Here is a 20562-nt window from a genome sequence, read left to right as displayed (position 1 = left end):
TATTGTTTGGTTGATGTGGGCATGATAGGACAGTGTTTGGGTGGGGGTGGGGGTCATGGGGCATAGTGGTTGGGTGGGAGTCATGAGGCATAGTGTTTGGTTGGGGGTGGGGGTCATGTGGCATAGTGTTTGGTTGCGGGTGCAGGTCATGGGGTATAGTGTTTGGGGAAAAGTGTTTGGTTGGGGTGGGGATCATTGGGCATAGTGTTTCTCTGGGGGTGGAGTCATGGGGCATAATGTTTGATTGGGGATGGGTCATGGGGCATAGTTATTCTCTGGGGGTGTGGAGTCATGGGGCATAATGTTTGGTTGGGGATGGGTCATGGGGCATAGTGTGTGGATGGGATTGGGGTCATGGGGTATATTGTTTGGTTGGGCGTGGGGATCATGGTGCATAGTGTTTTGTTTGGGGTTGGTGGTCATGGGGATAGTGTTTGAGTTGGGGCTAGGGGTCATGAGGCATAGTGTTTGGTTGGGGGGTTCATGGGCATAGTGTTTGGTTGGGGGTGGGGGTCATGGGGCATAGTGTTTGTTTGTTGTGGTCATGATGGGACAGTATCTAGTTGGGCGTGGGGGTCATGGGGCATAGTAGTTGGGGTGGGAGCCATGGGGCAAATAAATAGTGTTTGGCTGGGAGTGGGGGTCATGGGGCACAGTGTTTGGTTGGGGTTGGGGGTCATGAGGAATAGTGTTTGGTTGGGGGCGGGGTCATGATGCATTGTGTTTGGTTGGAGGTGAAGGTCATGGGGCATAGTGTTTGTTTGGGGGAGTGTTTGGTGGGGTGGGGTCATGGGGTATAGTGTTTGATTGGGCTCGGTGTCAGGGTACATAGTGTTTGGTTGGGTTGGGTTTCATGGGGCATAGTGTTTCTCTGGGAAGTGTGGAGTCATGGGACATAATGTATGGTTGGGGATGGGGTCATGGGGCATAGTGTTTGGATGGGATTGGGGTCATGGGGCATAGTGTTTGGTTGGGGTGGAGGTCATGGGCATAGTGTTTGGTTGGGATGGGTGTCATTGGGCATAGTGTTTCTCTGGGGGGGTGGAGTCATGGGGCATAATGTTTGATTGGGGAATGGGTCATGGGGCATAGTGTTTGGATGCGATTGGGGTCATGGGGCATAGTGTTTGGTTTGGGGTTGGTGGTCATGGGGGATAGTGTTTGAGTTGGGGCTAGGGGTCATGAGGCATAGTGTTTGGTTGGGGGGTTCATGGGGCATAGTGTTTGGTTGGGGGTGGGGGTCATGGGACATAGTGTTTGTTTGTTGTGGTCATGATGGGACAGTATCTAGTTGGGCGTGGGGGTCATGGGGCATAGTGGTTGGGGTGGGAGCCATGGGGCAAATAAATAGTGTTTGGTTGGGAGTGGGGGTCATAGGGCATAGTGTTTGGTTGGGGTTGGGGGTCATGAGGAATAGTGTTTGGTTGGGGGTGGGGACATGATGCATTGTGTTTGGTTGGAGGTGAAGGTCATGGGGCATAGTGTTTCTTTGGGGGAGTGTTTGGTGGGGTGGGGTCATGGGGTATAGTGTTTGATTGGGCTAGGTGTCAGGGTGCATAGTGTTTGGTTGGGGTGGGTGTCATGGGGCATAGTGTTTCTCTGGGAAGTGTGGAGTCATGGGGCATAATGTTTGGTTGGGGATGGGGTCATGGGGTATAGTGTTTGGATGGGGTTGGGGTCATGGGGCATAGTGTTTGGTTGGGGGTGGAGGTCATGGGGCATAGTGTTTGGTTGGGATGGGTGTCATTGGGCATAGTGTTTCTCTGGGGGGGTGGAGTCATGGGGCATAATGTTTGGTTGGGGAATGGGTCATGGGGCATAGTCTTTGGATGGGATTGGGGTCATGGGGCATAGTGTTTGGTTGGTGGGTGGGGATCATGGTGCATAGTGTTTGGTTTGGAGTTGGTGGTCATGGGGCATAGTGTTTGAGTTGGGGCTGGGGGTCATGAGGCATAGGGTTTTGTTGGGAGGTTCATGGGGCATAGTGTTTGGTTGGGGATTGGGGTCAGAGGGCATAGTCTTTGTTTGGTGTGGTCATGATGGGACAGTATCTAGTTTGGGTTGGGTGTCATGGGGCATAGTGGTTGGTGTGGGAGCCATGGGGCATAGTGTTTGGTTGGGGGTGGGGGTCATGGGGTATAGTGTTTGGTTGGAGTTGGGGGTCATGAGGAATAGTGTTTGGTTTGGGGTGGGATCATGGGGCATTGTGTTTGGTTGGAGGTGAAGGTCATGGGGCATAGTGTTTGTTTGGGGGAGAGTGTTTGGTGGGCGTGGGGTCATGGGGTATAGTGTTTGATTGGGCTGGGTGTCATGGTACATAGAGTTTGGCTGAGGGTCATGGGCATCATGTTTGGTTGGGAGGTGGGGGTCATGTGGCATAGTATTTTGGTTGGGGGTGGGGATCATGGGGCATAGTGTTTCTGGTGGGGGTCATGGGGTATAGTGTTTGGTTGGAGTTGGGGGTCATGAGGAATAGTGTTTGGTTGGGGGTGGGGTCATGGGGCATTGTGTTTGGTTGGAGGTGAAGGTCATGGGGCATAGTGTTTGTTTGGGGGGGTGTTTGGAGGGCATGGGGTCATGGGGTATAGTGTTTGATTGGGCTGTGTGTCATGGTGCATAGAGTTTGGCTGAGGGTTATGGGCATAATGTTTGGTTGGGAGGTGGGGGTCATGTGGCATAGTATTTTGGTTGGGGGTGGGGATCATGGGGCATAGTGTTTCTGGTGGGGGTCATGGGGTATAGTGTTTGGTTGGAGTTGGGGGTCATGGGCCATTGTGTTTGGTTGGAGGTGAAGGTCATGGGGCATAGTGTTTGGGGGGGAGTGTTTGGTGGGCGTGGGGTCATGGGGTATAGTGTTTGATTGGGCTGGGTGTCATGGTGCATAGAGTTTGGCTGAGGGTCATGGGCATAGTGGTTCTGGTGGGGGTCATGGGGTATAGTGTTTGGTTGGAGTTGGGGGTCATGAGGAATAGTGTTTGGTTGGGGCTGGGGTCTTGGGGTATAGTGTTTGATTGGGCTGGGTGTCATGGTGCATAGAGTTTGGCTGAGGGTCATGGGCATAATGTTTGGTTGGGAGGTGGGGGTCATGTGGCATAGTATTTTGGTTGGGGGTGGGGATCATCGGGCATAGTGTTTCTGGTGGAGTTCATGGGGTATAGTGTTTGGTTGGAGTTGGGGGTCATGAGGAATAGTGTTTGGTTGGGGGTGGGGTCATGGGGCATTGTGTTTGGTTGGAGGTGAAGGTCATGGGGCATAGTGTTTGTTTGGGGGGAGTGTTTGGTGGGCGTGGGGTCATGGGGTATAGTGTTTGATTGGGCTGGGTGTCATGGTGCATAGAGTTTGGCTGAGGATCCTGGGCATAATGTTTAGTTGGGAGGTGGGGATCATGTGGCATATTATTTCAGGTGGGTGTCATGGGGCATAGTCTTTGGTTGGGGTGGGGATCATGGGCCTTAGTTTTTGGTTGGGGTGGCGATCTTTGGGGGGTGGTCCAGGGCCATGTCATTTGTGGTGTGTGGGGGGGAATATAGGGGACCAGGAACATGCAGTTTGCTGGGTGTGCATGGATGGGGAACTCTGTGAAAGATATACATACAGTAGGGGAGGCAATGGAAAAGTGTTTCCATTTTCAATCAGTAGATGAGGAGACTATCCACTCACTATTGCTCCAATTGAAACCTACAAATCATTTGTCTTGTGCGATGCCAGTCTGCACAGCTAAACGCTTGGCTGCTAACTTTATTAACACCATTTATGACACTTTTTGTAAATAAATCTTTACAGAAGGGTCAGGTCCCTAAAGCCCTGAAAAACGTGCCAGTAAGACCATTGTTAAAAAAGTCCAATTTGGACCCAAAAACGCTTAAAAATTATCAGTCAGTTGCTAATTTAATCTGGCCAACTAAGATATTGGGAAAAGTAGTCTGCACAAAGCCCCCACCTGGACTACTGCAATAGTCTGTTGGCAGGAGTTCCAGCCAAGCAGCTAGCCAGACTACAGAGAGCCCAAATTGCAGCAGTTGGGTTAGTCAGACAGCTGATTAGAAAGGGATCATGCATCTGCTTTCCAGAGATCCCTACACTGGCTTAAGGTAGAGGAAGAATGAAATTTAAAATGGCATTGCCAATATATAAATGTTTGAATGGACTTGCCCCGGGACACCTTGCCAATAAGATCATTTGCTACTGTTCCATTAGAGATCTCCGGTTTAGAGATCAGCTCTTGATGTCGGGGCCAAAGTCTAACCTGATCTCAGGAGGAGACAGAAGATTCAGTGTTTGGTCCGAAATTGTGGAACCAACTACCATTAGAGATTAGATCTTCTGAATCCCTAATACTTTTTTAGGAAGAGCCTGAAAACGTTTATTTTCAGATAGGCTGCTTTCATTATACAAAGTGCATATTGAACTGATACTCTGAAAGTCCACCCAATAGTTTACATCAGCGCCCGTATATAGTTGATTCTGTTTCGTGCGCATTAGAAATCCTCAAAGAAAAAAGAAAAGAAAAGGGGAATAGGGTGGGGACCAGAGCCATGCCATTGGTTGGGGGTTGGTGTCTTGGGGGGGCCATGGCCATGCTATTGTGGGGGGAAGTAGGGTGGGGACGAGAGCCATGTCATGGGCAGGGGTGGGTATCTTGGGGGGTCCAGCCCCATGTCATTGGTGGGGGGAATAAGGTGGGGACCAGGCCAATGCCATTTGGGGGGTATTGGGTGGGTTCCAGGGCCATGTCATTGGCATGGGAAATAGGGTGAGGCCCAGGGCTATGCCATTGTTGGGAGTGGGAGGGAAATGGGGGTCCATGACCATGCAGTTTGGTGAGGGGACACTGAGATTCTGTTTAGTGGTGGGTGGGGGGTACATGCAGTTTAGTGGGGTGGGCTTAAGGGTCATGGGATATATCATTTGGTGGGGGGGTTAGAGAAAGACCATGGCCATGCAGTTTGGTGGGGGAAATAGGGGAAATAAGGGCCATGCCATTGATGGGGAATGGGAGGCGGCCAGGGCCATGCGTTGAATATAAATTGGGGTTGAAAAAGTCTCATGTGCTATAACTATCGCCCCAACCCAAACGCATTTAATTTTTCAGCCCACTCTAGGCAGCATGTAGGACATATTCGGCCCTCTGCCGAAATAATGTGTGCACCCATGCCTTACAGCAATGGAGTTTCCCATGATAAGACAGGCTAGTCAGTAGCCTCCAGCTGGAGACATGCACAAAGCTTATTTCTGCATTGGGTAGCTGCCCCCACATTGTGGTTTTTATTTTTATTTATTTATTTAATATTTATATAGCGCACAAAACCCAGGGGTATCTATGCGCGTTTACTTAAGAAATTGCTTGCAGTGCTTCAGGTTACAGAAAGGAAGCACGAATGGTAGTTACATCATAGAAGGTCACGAGAAGTAATACAACACATGCAGCAGAGTGAGAAAGAGAGCTCAGGGTAAGTACATTCAAGTACACGCAAATTCAAGAGTCAATTCAGTGGGCCTAAACATGGAGCTTACCCCATGTTGCAGGGCGGCAGCACACACAAATGTCAGATTCAATTCAGTGGGCAAAAATATGTTGTAGCTCATTGTTGAAAATTAGGTGTGGGTTGAGCAACTGTTGATTGATCCTTGTAGCTTTGCCTGTTGTTTTTGCTAGTGAACGCCTCTCTGAATCAGGACACTTGCAACATAGATTGCCTCGCCTCGGCATGATCAGAGCTGGTGACTGCAATCTGGTGCTTTGTTGAAGTGGGAGGACCTGGCTGGAATTTGGTGTTCTTCATGATGCCTTGTGTCTGTTTTGGGAAGGGGCGTTGTGGTTTAAGCCGAGGTAGTTCAGCTTCGAGGTTGTTCATCGAGGTTGTTCAGCTTCGGTGTGAGCACAGGGTTCTTTCACGTGTCCTTTTCTCATAATGTTAGTGAGCTCTCGGCTTGGGCTCTGATGACCATGATCTCAGTGGAGAAGCCCTTGAAGTGCAGGTAGTTTGTCATCTTTCATCCATAAATACATGTGCTGCTACTAGGATGCTTGAGTCAGATCATGTTAGTATGTCACTATGACTCGCTGCATCATGTGCAGGGCAGGCATTGCTATTTACAGAGCAACTGCACCTGAAATAAACGGATGCCACTTGCTGAAAATGGTCGGGCTGTAAGGAATGAATATTATGTCAAGGCTGGAGGCAATCATTATTCTTCAACTTCTTTATTAACTATTCAACAGTAGTTTCAACAAAGGAAGAACTATTAAAAAAAGGCCCCTTACTACTCCCTTTTCTCGTTTTCCTTTATTAAACTACAACTCCCACTGTCTCTGTAGTTAGTCCCTGTTAGCATCCACCCAGTCCCCGTATCACTCACTACCTTTCTGTGGACTTCTCCTCTTCTTTTCCTGCTCTGCAGTAGATAAGTACCCTTTTTCCTCAATGCTGGAAAATTGTGTTATATTGAACTTAACTGTCAGCAGATCGTGGGAGAGAGAATTCACTCTAGGAAATGTGTGCGAGTAGCATGGGAGCGCTGACTGGCAACACCTGTCAACCCACGAAGGCCTGGAGGCACCCTGGCACCCCTGGCAATGTGCAGAAAGAACGGCATGCATTAAGGGACACAATTCGGTGGCGGCGGGAGATCAAAACTGCAGGCAGCAGGTTGTGAAACTTGAGGTCGCAGGCCGTCTCAAACACATATGAATAACAGAAAACGACGTCCGCGGCGATCCTTTCTGTGAGCAGTGGCTGGTTAGACAATGAAAGTCCCTGCTAAAGGCAATGAACACCGCATTCGTGTCGTAGAATTTAACATTCTGAAACAGCGAAGCATTACCGGAGCATCAGAAGTCTAGGCTGGCATGATAGTTGCCTGCGCCTCTTTGTGGCCAACATTTCCTGACTCACTCCCAAAGTGTTCACTCAGAGAGATAAGACGCACTGAGGATGTGGGAGGGTGGGCAGGTGATTAATGCTCACCAGAGAGAAGGGTGCAGGTTTCAACACTTCATTTCTCCATGCCAGGTCTTGAAAACAGCGCGGGTGGCTACCCCTATGGTTTCATGATTTTGGCCAGTACACGAGACGCTCGGGTGGAGGACGAGTGACTAACTCCACCGCAGACACAGATGCTTGGCTCACTATGTGGCTCACCTTGCAGATAGGGTCTAGGTATAAGGACGATACACTGCACTTTACCCCTCCTCAACTTTACCCCTCCTCCCCTTGCACTTTACCCTTCCTCAACTTTACCCCCCTCAACTTTACCCCTTCTCAGCTGGTTTTCGAGTGTTGGCACGTGCAACCACAATCAGAGGAAGAGTTGAGGGTCACATCCTCAGTGCGGGACCCCACAGCGTTCAGGCTGCCACAGTGGACGCTCCGGTGAGAGATCAGTGCGAGAGGCGCACGTCTCAAGGTGATATTGATTAAATGATTATCACTGCATTTATACACATTATGATTTTCATTAAAGGCCCTCCAAGGCCCTCATACCAGCGCGCATCATTTCCTCAGCTCGCCCAAGCGCAGAAACGAAGCTATGTTTGCAGATTGTGCTGCACTCATGCACTCACTCCTCTCTGAACAGAGCACATGGGAAGTGAACATGGTCTTTACGAGATATGAGCACCAGTCGAGGGTTTGAGCATCACTTGCTAAGGGGGTGCTGAGGGGGCTTTTGGTTGTAGCCCCGGGGTTACAACCAAAAAGGTTAGCTTGCCCCCAGTCCCGACAGTCCCACAATTAGCGTAGCCCCAGAACTAGCAACACCCCTGTGAGCGTGTAATACATGCTTTGAACTTTAAGCAAAGAAAGAGCTGACCAGGGTCCCCTCATTGTCACTTCTGCCCTTAACTCCTTGCCACGCTGGAAGGGATGGAGAGCAGGTGGCAGAATGTGGCACAAACATAACTGCTGAACCCATATGCATGCAAATTGTATGGGCCGAACCCTTACCCTCACCCGTAATAAGCAAGAGAACACATTTGTCAAGTGTTGGCAATAAAAGGGCGTAGGATTTTATTGTGCAGATATGGTTATGGAATAACAATAATCACATATCATAATAACATCGTACTTTTGGGCACCGGGTCCAGAGGTTACCCCCTCTGGCCCGTGCCACCTTATTGTCCCACGACTTGTAGTGGTCACCGTACAGTGTCCTTCTTCGTTTTTTCTTTGTTCTTCTCCCATCTTTTGTAGGGTGGGTGGGTTTTGTGGTAAAGAAACAAAGATTGGAGGACGCTGAGTGCACAGCGAACCTACTGTTTGTTTGGGTGCCCGTTCAGGGTCCACAAACAAGTAGTGTTTTCTTAGAGCATGCTGCTCTTATTTATAAGACCCAAGGGAGCCCTGGTTCTTTGATGTGCATAGGGGGGGAGCTGTAGTCCAGCCCACAGGCCGGTGTAGCCGACTGTCTATGTCCCCAGGAGGGGGGCAGGTCCTTGACCCTGCGCACTGTCTGATAGCTGCCTTCCTGGTGCTTAGCACCTAGTTGCTTGGTGGAAGGGTGAGGTGATTGTTCACACCTCACCCTTCCCTTGGTTTTGTATGCTGGAGACTCTGTGTCTCCATGTCCGTGGGGGGGAGAGGACAAGGATTGAGGGTGGGGGTTGCCCCTCTCCCAGGCCTGCCACATGGTAACATCAGTTGCCCCATAACTGCTGAACCCATATGCATGCAAATTGTATGGGCCAAACCCTTACCCTCACCAGTAATAAGCAAGAGCACACATTTGTCAAGTGTTGGCAATAAAAGGCCGTAGGATTTTATTGTGCAGATATGGTTATGGAATAGCAATAATCACATATCATAATAACATCATACTTTTGGGCAACGGGTCCAGAGGTTACCCCCTCTGGCCCGTGCCGCCACACATGGGCAGTTTGCCGGCTGACCATGTTCCCCCAAAAGTATCTCTACTGGCAACGCCTGGAGGCTAGGGTAGCTGTGATTTCTCGAAAGAATTGTTCCATGCCCTGGTTTGATATTTAGGTGCCGTCTTTAAGAAACAGATCTGGGTCACCTAACGTGGTGGCCGGGTGTTTTATGACACCCAGGCCTCGTGCTATACACAATTTTTCCAGCCCCCTGTTCAGTTTTCATCTAGAAATCTCTATTGATTTGTAACAATTGGCCCCCCGCCATTTCTTTCTGGGCAGGATGGCCGAGAAGTAGAGAAGTAGATTTCTGTGTCCCTCCAGTTATGTGAAATGCCAGCTAAGGAAGAGCAAATTTCTTCCAGTAGTTTTCTACTTCCTGCAGACACTAGGTCGTTGCCCCCTAGATGTACTATTAGGAATTCTGGTGGGTCTCTGTATGCGACCAGCTCTGCTAGTGTGTCGTGAATGTCAGCCCAGAGAAGACCTCTGTATCCCCACCAGGAAGCTATGGTGTTCCTAAAGGGTGGACCCTCTTTAGTTTCTTCTGCCCATCTGCCTGTTCTGAAGACGAATGAGTTGCCAACTATCCATGCTGATCAGAGTGGTGTCCTCTCCCCGGCAGTTGTTTCTGGAGGGGTGGAGAGAAAGAGAAAGGGGGGGGTAAGGGCTATATTAGCTGTGGTCTGATGTATCTTTTGTAGCAATCTGACTTCCATCCCCCTATGTTTTTTAGTTGTTCTGGTGCCAGGACTCCTTGCCATGCTGAGGTGGCGGCCCTGATTCTAAAGGAATGGGTGCCAAAATCTTTAAGGTCCCATCCTGCTTTGCTGCTTGCTTTCATCAGCACCCCTTTAAATTGGTACGGCTTAGTGCCGAGGCATCCCTGTGGATTAAGAACCCCCCCCCCACTCTTGGCCTTTGATCGTAGTAAAGGTTGGTGATACACACCAGGCAGTTTTCTGCATTGTTGATGCAGCAGATATTGATGGTTCTTTTGGCCCCTGTTTTGGACTGTTGGATGTCTATGCTGACGCTTTCTTGTCTGACCCTGGCCTCCATGATGCCTAACCCATTGTTGGCTTTTGTGCTGGAGGCGATGAGTTCCCCTACCCGGAAAGCCCAAAAGTATGCTAGAAAAAAAATGCTGTTTTAAATAGCATGGTCTCATAGGGGTGCCAGTTTATGGCCTCCAGTTGCTCCGCTATTTTTACTAGTTTGTTGAAATCTAAGGGGCGGCGGGTGTCTACCTAGGGTCCCTCTGTTCTGCCCCAGCCTTTCATGGCGTAGGAGATCAGAGCGTTCTGAGTGGGGTCTGAGTCTCCCCGTATTTTGGAAAAATATGAAATTGCTACCAGGAGTCTATTTGCCCAGTCCCTCTTGAAACCCTGGTTGTGAGCCCATTTTAAAAATATTTCTATGTCTTTAATTGTTATTAATTCTACATGGTTTAAACCTGTAGCTTTGAATAGTAGTCACTTACTGTAATGAGCTGCGGTAGTGCCTGCCAGTGCCTTCTCAGCCATCTCTGTTAGGAACCCCGTGTCAGTGTTCGTGTTCTTTGTGGATAGCATGATGTTGGCACCCGTTTTTGAGGTGCCTAGTTCTTGTGGGGCATCCCGGCCTGGGCTCTCTGGCGCTGGCGTATATGCCGTTTTTCTTAGTTTCCCATTATTGACCAGCATTCCGCTGGTATTGCCGTCATCTGTTTTCGGCGTGTTGTGCTAGTTCCCGGAACCTTGGCCACTGAAAGCGAGATAAAGCATCTGCAATATTGTTGTCTGCTCCAGCGATGTGTTTTGCTTTGACCATGATGTTTTCCTGCAGTGTGACTGCTGTAATGGCTCGTAGGACTTTCAGCACTAAATGGCATTTGGAAGATCTTATGTTTATGGAGCCTACTACTGCCATGTTATCACACCAGACCAAGAGTTCTGTGTTAGCTAGCTGTCTGCCCCAAATGTGTATGGTTGGCCAAATGGGAAATATTTCTAGGAGGGTGATGTTTTTTGTCCACCCTGCCGTTTGCCATGAATTGGTCCAGTGTCCTGCCACCCATTCTGCATCAAGTATGGCTCCAAACCCCCTGCTCCCGGCTGCATCAGTAAAAAGGACCCTTTTTGTCCATGTATTCAAAGGCGTGCGCCAAAGTGAGGTCCCGTTGAAGTTTCTGAGGAAATTCCCCCAAACTTCCAGATCTTGTTTTACTTCTTTGCCTAGCCGGATGTGTAAATGGGGTTTGGTGTATGATTCGATTTTTAGTTCCAGACTTCTGGAGAATATCTTCCCCTGGGGGAATATTCTGGCTGCAAACTTGAGGCATCCTGCTAGTGACTGGATTTCTTTTACTGTGGTCTTGTCTTTTGTTGTCAGGCCTTGTATTTTTTCCAGTAGTTCTGCTATCTTAGTTTTTGGAATTCTGCATAGGCCCCGTGCAGAATCTATTTCAATACCCAGAAATATTATGTTGGTGGCTGGTTTGGTTGTCTTTTCTGTTGCCAGGGGGATGCACCATTGTGCAGCCATTTCCTCTAACTTGGCCAGGGCTCTAATGCATTCTTCAGAATTTGCTCGTCCCATTACCATGAAGTCATGAAGGTAGTGAACTATTTTGGCTCCTGGTCTTGGTTTTTGTAATGCCCATTGGAAGAAAGATCTGAACTGTTCAAATAGGGCGCAGGATACTGTGCATCCCATGGGGAGGCATCTGTCTATGTAGAATTTGTTTTTGAAAGTGAACCCTGACAATTGCTGAGAGTCTGGGTGGACTGGGAGTAATTTGAAAGCAGATTCTATGTCCAATTTGGCCATAAAGGCATTCGTACCACACTCCTGTATGAGTCTCACTGCTTCTTGGAAGTGTGTGTAGGATACCGCAGATTCTGTGTGCAGGATGCCATCATTCAGTGATTGGCCTTTTGGGTAGGACAGGTGGTGGATTAGCCTAATTTTTCAGGGTTCTTTTTTGGGGACCAAGCCTAGTGGGGAGACTATGAACTCAGCGAAGAGCATGTAGTCCCAGGGGTCTGCAATCCTGCCTAGTAGTAGTTCCTTCAAAATGTTGGTCTCTACCATTTCTGGGTTGTCAATGGCTGATTTCAGGTTTTTGGGGATTTTTTGTGCCCCTGTCCCTTTGAAAGGGATGATGAAAACATTGGTGAAGCCTTGCAGGATAGCCCTGCTGGTTTCTTTGTCTGGGTAGTTCCTCAGCACATCTCTAAAGGTTTTAGGATTGATGGGGGATCTCCCTGGTTCTAAAAATGGGATTGGTGGGGGGGTGTTGCTGCTAGGCTTTTGCATTTTTGGCTGGGAGTTTGGTGCAATCGCTTGCTGCATGGTCACCGTTGCAGTTGGTGCATTTGTGTTTGTACCAGCATTCCTTCCCCCAGTTGCACTGATTTTTCCCAAAGTTCCTGCATGGGATATTGGCTTGGCTGGGTGGTTTTTGTTCTGTTTGTGGGCATTAGACTTAGCCGCCCATGGCTGGTTCTTCCGAAAGGGCTGCTCTCCCTTCTTGTATTTTTCATTTTCAGAATTTCTGGGGCCCTGTAAATTTCTGTTGTTTTTGGGTATGGCTTGCTTGGCCTCTTCCTCTGTTGGAGGCTCGGCGTTTAGCATGTATAGATCATTCTATACCCCATTCTATGGCCGGCCTCTCTGACATACTCCGCCTGAATCTCATATCATATACTGGTCAGGTTTTTCCCCTTTATGCAATTTTTACTTCTCTGATCTTGTCCATGTATGCCCATAGTTTTCTACCATCCCTGGGGAATTTTTCCTCATAGATGGTTGCTAGGATGGCGAAATATTGTAACCAGTTGTCCCAGTTCTGTTCTACCTGGGCTTTCCTAGCTATGGCTTTTTTCCTCTATCTTTTTGGGATCCCTGAAAGCATCTCTTCCTTTGCGTTGGGCTTCTATAAGTGAAAAGATTTCGATGAACTCTTCTGCCCATATGGCTTCTTTGATTGTAATGTCAATGTTCCATGCCAGGAATCTTTTGTATCTGGTCAGGATTTCTGTTTTGGAAGGATTTCAGCTTTAGGTCTAGTTGGGCACTACTGATCATTAACATGTCTGCTGGGTTGTTGCTGTTTCCCCCTGTCTGCCCGGGTGGGTTTGCACTGGGGTTTGCTCATGCTTTCAGTGCACCTGTCGGATCTGGTGATGCCACTGTTGGCGCAAGTAGACCTGTAGCGGCTGCTGTTGGTGTTGTCGTTGTGAGCGGCCGGGGCGCTGATAAAGGTGGTGACATAGGTGTTGTTAATATTGTTGTGGGCGGTGGGGGGTCTATAATGATGTTGGGTTCAAGTAGAGTGGCGGCGCTTGGGGAAACGGTCCCGCCTTGGGGAGGTGGCTGTTGACCCCTGATTTCAAGCAATAATTGTTGCATTTCACTCATGCTTACACATAATTGAAAAAGTTTTTTGTATTTGTTACCTTTTCCCATGCCTTCTGTCGGCTTTCTTTTCTTTGTTGGGGTTGGGTCGTTCTCCAGGCCTGGTGGCAAGCTTACCCCTTCTTTAGGTAGGCCGTATACGTTTTCTCTGACCCAGGCCCAGCCATAATGCTCGGCTGCTTCTATTGCCGCCAACAAGTGGGGTGATTTGGGTTTCTGTGGTGGTGTTGTGGGTTCTTGTGGTTTTCGCTTGGGAGCCATTATTCTTTTCCTGTTTAAGTAAAATAATTGCAAATACTTTATTCCCTTTTGAACTTTGTGCGGTTACCTAACTGTCTTTGGGAACACGTGACTAATCATTCACCATTCAATTTGTTTGTTTGTGTCACAAAATTCTGTATGCACGAAAATTGTCTATGCTGCTGCATGCTTTGGGTAGCTGGCTGTTGTTAGGCCTGTATCCTCCAACTTTGTGCACTTTATCTGCTATCCAGTTTCAGTATTATGGAAAACCCCCTTCAAGAAATATCAAAATGGCTTCTGTAACGTTCATTGGATTGTGAATAATATTGCCCAGGGGGTGTGGTGCTTATTTGTTGAGCTTGGAGGGATAAAATGGCTGAGTTAGACACTGGCAAGATTCGAACCTGCATCAACAGGCTCTGCACGGCTGTCGACGCTAGCGCTCTACTCACTGCGCCACTTGACCGGGTGTGGACAACTTGGGTCTGCAGATGGTTTTTGCAACTTTGCAGCTTTACCCACACACCCCTTTAGAGTATAAGCATTCACGTCCCCCTTTACACAAACAAATGTTGGCCTGCTGTTTCTATTTCGGCCGCCCCCCGTGCTCCTGTTAAATTTTCTGATTTGTTCTAATTTTGGACCAAAAAAGAGCAATATTGAGTGTCGTCCATAAAATCATATTTTGCTACCGACAGCGAGGCTCGAAAACCCTGTGGTCACGTTTGTAGGCGGGACGCTTCACCTCTGTACTATATAACCTGGTGGCTACAAATGTTATTTTCTGGCATTTACTAATCAGTCAACGTTATCGCGGACCATGTTGCTATGTGCTGCCTTGCTTCCAACTGGAAGCGAAATTAATGGAGCTCCTTATTGTGGCGTATGCGCCCCCTCTGTCTGGATAGGCAGCCGCATACTAGCAGGCCTGTTTGTTTTGTTGCCTTGCCTCCAAACGGAGGCTTAGTCTATTTCATTAAGCTGCTCGTCATGAGCGGCGGGCACCACTGCCTCTGCCCAGCGCCATGGCCGACTTACTTGAAATAATGTTGCGAAGTCGCTGCGGTTCCTTCCTTCGCGCTTCTTCAGACAGCTCCTGCTGCAGCTTCACGACTCCCTGGATCACTCAGCTGGGCCTCTCACGTTTGTTTTGTTTATCCACGCTAACGGCGAAGCGGGGGAGCTGCAAAGGATTTACTGAAACAATACAATGTTTCAAGAGAGAAAGTGACGCTGTGTGTACGGCGAACACCAGAAGTCAAGAAATACACGATGCTAGGTGCACGGCAAACGTGTTAAAGTAAAGAAACAAAGATTGGAGGATGCTGAGTGCACAGCGAACCTCCTGTTTGTTTGGGTCCCCGTTCAGGGTCCACAAACAAGTAGTGTTTTCTTAGAGCCCTGGGTCTTTGATATGCATAGTGGGAGAGCTGTAAACCAGCCCCCAGGCTGGTTTAGCTGACTGTCTATGCCCCCAGGAGGTGGGGGGGTCCTTGAACCTGCGCCCTGCCTGATAGCTACCTTCCTGGTGCTTAGCACCTAGTTGCTTGGTAGAAGGGTGAGGTGATTGTTCACACCTCACCCTTCCCTTGCTTTTGTATGCTGGAGACTGCGTGTCTCCATGTCCATTGGCGGGAGAGGAGCAGGCTTGGAGGTGGGGGCTGCCCCTCTCCCAACCCTGCCACATGGTAACATCAGTTACCCAGCCTCGCCTTGGGCGGCCCTGCGGCATTGCCCAGACTTCTTCTAGCATAGCAAATGGTAAAGTGTTTTATTTTCTTTGATTTTTGGCCCTAATTCAAAAACACGTGTTTCAGTGGGAATCGCCCATTGACAAACGCTTTGTGAATCTGGCCGATCTGCAAAAGTAATGTCCACATGTGGTCGACCCAATCCTTTGAATTATATCAGTCACAATTTCATCAACAGTAAAAATTAATCAGTATTAAGTAATATCTCTTTTACAATCTTATAAAATGCAATTGACAATTTTTCAGAGAAATCTGAAGACTACCAAGAAGCCAAGAAAAAATGTATGTGAGTGCAACTTGCCAGTATCATAAATAAAGCTACCAACATGCAATAAACTTTGCTCGTCAATTGCAGCACACTCAATAAAAAGCTAGTTTGAACTCTCAATCAGTTGGCCATCTTTAGACCATACCAACGTGAAGAATGTTGGGAAGGCCCCTGCTGCATGCACAAAATATCATTGGTGTCTAAATTATTAAAGCCTAATTCCATGAATAGGCAGCACACATGCCTGCTAGGAAACCGTTTTTTATAAACAGTTGATTAGTGCAATATCTAGGAAAATTTCCTATATGCAGCCATACGAGATGATTTTGCAAAATGGTTTTTGTTGTTCAAAAAATATTCCATAGGCACCCCTCTGCGAGAATGAACACGGCCCATTGACCTGTTCTTTGGGAAGGTACCCAATCAAGAGTTTGCAGCCACACTTTAGCTCACTGTACCCTTCACAGATGGGAAATACCGATTTGCATATCAGTCTTTGTACCGCACACGTGGGCAGTCCTGCACCGAAATGCTATGGCAATTCCCTTCTGAACAAGAGTACCAACAGCAACTCCATACACGTGTTTCAGCCTTTTTGGGCCTCATCAGTGCATTGACGTCTTTATGGGAGGGCACACAAAGCTGCTGTAGCTAAAGAAGTAACTTACATAGTTCACCAGTCGTAAAAGGCACCTTTATGGCATGCTGCTGAGACTCTAAGCGTATTTTGTATTTGTTGTGTACAGGTACATTCTGCTCTGCTTTCTGCCTTCACTGTGGCATTCATAGTTTGTGCAGTCACTGCAGCACAACTCCTGTAGCATTCCTCCTGTAGTGGAAGAAGTTCTCTATAGAAGGCACTGGACCAGACATCACAGGCCTCTGGCAAGCATAGTTTTCTTATTTGACACACAAAAACGGGTTGTCCTTTTGTACAATTCAAAGATTTTTATGCACGTCTATAAACAGTTTCACAAGCCTGTGTTTCAGGTGTATTTAAAGCTTTTAAATGCAAAATAGAAACCCGGATAACATCTATTAGGATCGCATCAATTAAAATAAATGAAGCTACAATAATTCCCATTTTGCATAATATGCTTCCGTAACTTTTTATTTTTAGAAATTGTCATGTTGGATTATGTGAATTGTGTACTTTGCAGGCCAGTTCTATCAAATGGGATTATTTTAGTTCATGGTACGAACTGGAAAAGAAAATGGTAAAGTGCAGACATTGCAGAGTGCGTACAAATCCCAGCCTCACCTCTTAACCAATGTGTGATCCTGGTCATGCCATTTAATCTTGTATTGCCTAACCTGTCCACATGACCTGTCCCTAAAACTTTGGAAATTGTCTCTCTTGAGAGGGATTTTGTTCTCAGTGTGTCATCTTCAAAAAAGCCTCACTCATGGTTTCATTGACTCTAGTGTTGCTTTTGCTTTAATAATAGAGCTTTGATGTATTGTACACCAGAGCTAGTTTACTCTATAATGGCAACAATTATTAATATCCATGTCCCTCTTCTATCTCACTATGCCAGAATGTGGACTTGTTCCTGTTAGCTTCTAATCTTCATCCACTAGCTATGCTATGGTATCTGTATCTTTGACCTTGCTTTCAATTGGTTTCCTGTATCCATGCATGAACACTTTTGCATTCTGTGGGGTAGTTAATCAGAGTCATTTGTCTATTCTGGATTGTGTGCACCTTTTTCATGCGATCTGTGTTCTGCGTTTAGAATATGACCGCTTTATCTTCCTCTTGCCTGGTAATGATAAAAAGTGTGCTCTACCTATGCTAAAACACAAGTACCCTTGTTGTTGACTTCTAGTGTTGGCCTGAAATGCTACTTGTTTATCATTCAGATTATAGCAATAATTAACAGGGTAGTGGGACAGAAACGGATTACCCATGATTATTTTGGCACATCAAGCTATGAGTTATGAGTATGATGAGGGTGGCACGACCAGACATTTGGCATATTTTAATTCCTTTGGTTCAGTGGAGGGGGGGGGGCAAAGTTGTCCATGCCCCAGGCACCAAAGGTTTTTAAGATGGCCCTGCATCAGTGAGGTGGAGTTGTGCCTCTCTGAGCACAGTGAGCGGGTCTACGTCTGGATGACCCTAGGAAACTTAGGGTGACTAAACCTAAGTCCCTTAAACAATCCAAAAATAATCCACAGGCGCCCCTCTGCAAGAACGAACACGGCCCACTCACCTGTTCTTTGGGAAGGTACCCACTCGAGAGTTCACAGCCACACTGTATCTCACTGTACCTTTCACAGATGGGAAATAACTATTTGCATATCAGTCTTTGTCCCGCCCTCATGGGCAGTCAAGCACCGAAATGCTATGGCAATTCCCTTCTGAACAAGAGTACCAACAGCAACCCCATACACGTGTTTCAGCCTTGTTAGGCCTCATCAGTGAGGTGGAGGTGGGCCTCTCTGAGAACAGTGAGCAAAGTGTCCACGTCTTGATGACCGAGGAACCTTAGGCTGACTAAACCTAAGTCCTTTAAAAAATCAAAAAATAGTCCCTGCAAGTACTTATGTACTCCCCTAGTAAACTGCTACATCATAATATTCAGGAGGTACTGTAAACTGCCATGTTTAAACCTCTGTTTCTTGCTTGTGCGTGGTGAGGATTTAGGCTTTATTGTGCATATATTTTCAATGAAGGCTCTTCATCTAGTGTGAAGCTCTGTTCGCTTCCACGTCTCTCGCTTCTGACGTGGATCCCTTTTGGCATATGTAAGTGTGTCTCAGGTTCCCACTTTCTATGAAAAAGTGGCTTTATTAGACGTAAGTCATCATACTGTAAGCGTGCTGCCTGCCTCAGACCGTGTGTGAATCTTTAAGGAGTATATTCAGCTTCACTAAATATTTCACTCTATGCTTTTCTTCCTGGTAGCACTGTCTTAAATGTAAGGATGCAGCTTGTTTCAAAGACTTGGATAGGGGGCTTTGTTTCCTGTTTGTTACATTGCTTCAGTATGATTCCTTGGTCTGTCCGGACCGCCCCTTCCATTGAAATATATGTGTTCCTTTGGGTACAAGAGAAGAGTGTTTGGTTTGAGAGAGGTTCCCACTTGCGTCAAAGTCTCATACTTTGGTTGGTTCGTTTGATTTGTTTTGCTTGCTTTTTTACTAATAACATGTTCACCAATCCACCAGAATAGTCTGTGGTCATTTTATTCCACGACAGCATGCTGGGGTCAGCTAATTAAAGTGATCTCCTGAGATGGGCCATGTCAAATTCAGCTCCAATCATATTGGTTGAATACGCAGATACTTGAGCAAGCCCAAAACAGATATTCAGATTCAACGTTCTAATCTGTTCAGCGATAAAGACACTAATATTCGGTCAATGTCAATGCCACACAGTATTATGGGGGACATGTTCTGATTGTATGCTCAGAAAAGGACCTTGAAAGAAAATCTGCCATATTTATTATCTAATTGTCTGATCTTAACCACAAAATGAAGAATTTTCATCATTGTTTCCTTGTTAATACCTGTGTCACGTTACATTAAACCCCAAAAATGTAAAGTTTTATGCAGCTAATCCTCCAACAGAAGCAGAACTATATTTTTTGCCCAAAATATTATTTTAGTGTTTGCAATATATATTGAGATGGAGTTTACTCCTAAATAGCTCCACACTGTATTGAGGGGGTGTTGCAGGCCAATCTGTGTGACTTCAAAGAATATGATACCTTCCGCATAAGCCAGTTTAGCACTGTGTCTGCCAGTTTAGCACTGTGTCTGCCACTTTAGGCAGGAAGTGAAAAACGTTACTCAATGCCTCATTTATGTCTGAGAAGTATGGGTTGAACAAACCGGGGGCAGAATGCACCCTGTTTCAGGCATCTGTGAGTATCTGTATCTTTGGTGAAACTGCCCTTTTGATTTAATCTAATGTCTAAGAACTCTGAAACTATTAGGTTGTGATTTTACACAATATAAAAGCATATTACCGTAACATATGTGCACAGACCCATTGATATGCTCCAAAATGGCAAGTTGTAAAATATGTTTAAGTGCCAACTATTGCAGCCAAAATATATTAAAAATATAGGTGATTAGGCTTGCTCTAATGTCTAGTACTTTAAGAGGTTAAATATGATCCCATTGCTTGCTGTTCCCAGGCCGCCCTGAAAGCCATTTGGAAAGAGTAGCAATGTAAACTGTTCATTGACCTGATCTGTTGTTTTATTTAAAAGAAAAGAAAGAAATATTACACTCGAGTCGTCCAGTATGGCTATCGGTCTGTAGGAACCAGGATATTCCCTAGTCCCTTTTTCATATATAGGAAGAGTTAATGTGTCATGCCTGCGCCATGGGCGCATCCATTTGCGCTCAATATGGACTATTTGTTTATCATTTATTTACAACAGACTCTTGGATCAATCTATATTTACTTTGGGGACTTTATTTCCCATTTGCGAGACTTTGGTGCTTTATTATTTTTCCAACAAACTACGCATACCACAATGGACTTGGCTATAAGCATCGATTCCTGGCTGTTCCTATTGGTCATCAAATGAACTACACCCCCCAGAAGCCCTAGGGATTGGCTCTGCTTCCACCAACTCAGGAACAGAGAGGGAGGTGGCCGATTGTCTGCAGGTGTGCTTAGCCAGGTGCAACCAATTAGCCTGCCTCTGTGCTGGGCTAGGCAGTATAAAAGGCTGCTGCCTGCAGTGGCTCAGCCTCTTGCATTGAGAGACCTTCCTCCACCTTTCGTGTCTTTCTACGGATCTTTGTATGCTGTTTACCATCACTCCTGCTTGGACCCTGCCTTGCAGCTTGCTACACCCTGCTGCCTACAGCCCTAGCCTTCTGGGCTCCCTGCCTCAGTCCAGCTCCTCTGGGCTTCCTGCCTTGCAGCCTGTTACTCTTCGCTGCCTACAGCCATAGCCTTCCAGGCTCTCTTCCTCACAGCCCTGCTCCTCCGGGCTCTCCACATTGCAGCCGTTCACGCTCTGCTGCCTTCCAGCCTCCGCCCTTGCCCTACCAGGCTTTCTACA

This window comes from Ambystoma mexicanum, chromosome 8 (assembly GCF_040938575.1).
Source record: "Ambystoma mexicanum isolate Mex_15411 chromosome 8, UKY_AmexF1_1, whole genome shotgun sequence".
NCBI classification, from domain to species: domain Eukaryota; kingdom Metazoa; phylum Chordata; class Amphibia; order Caudata; family Ambystomatidae; genus Ambystoma; species Ambystoma mexicanum.
Note: the sequence above shows the minus strand (reverse complement) of the source record.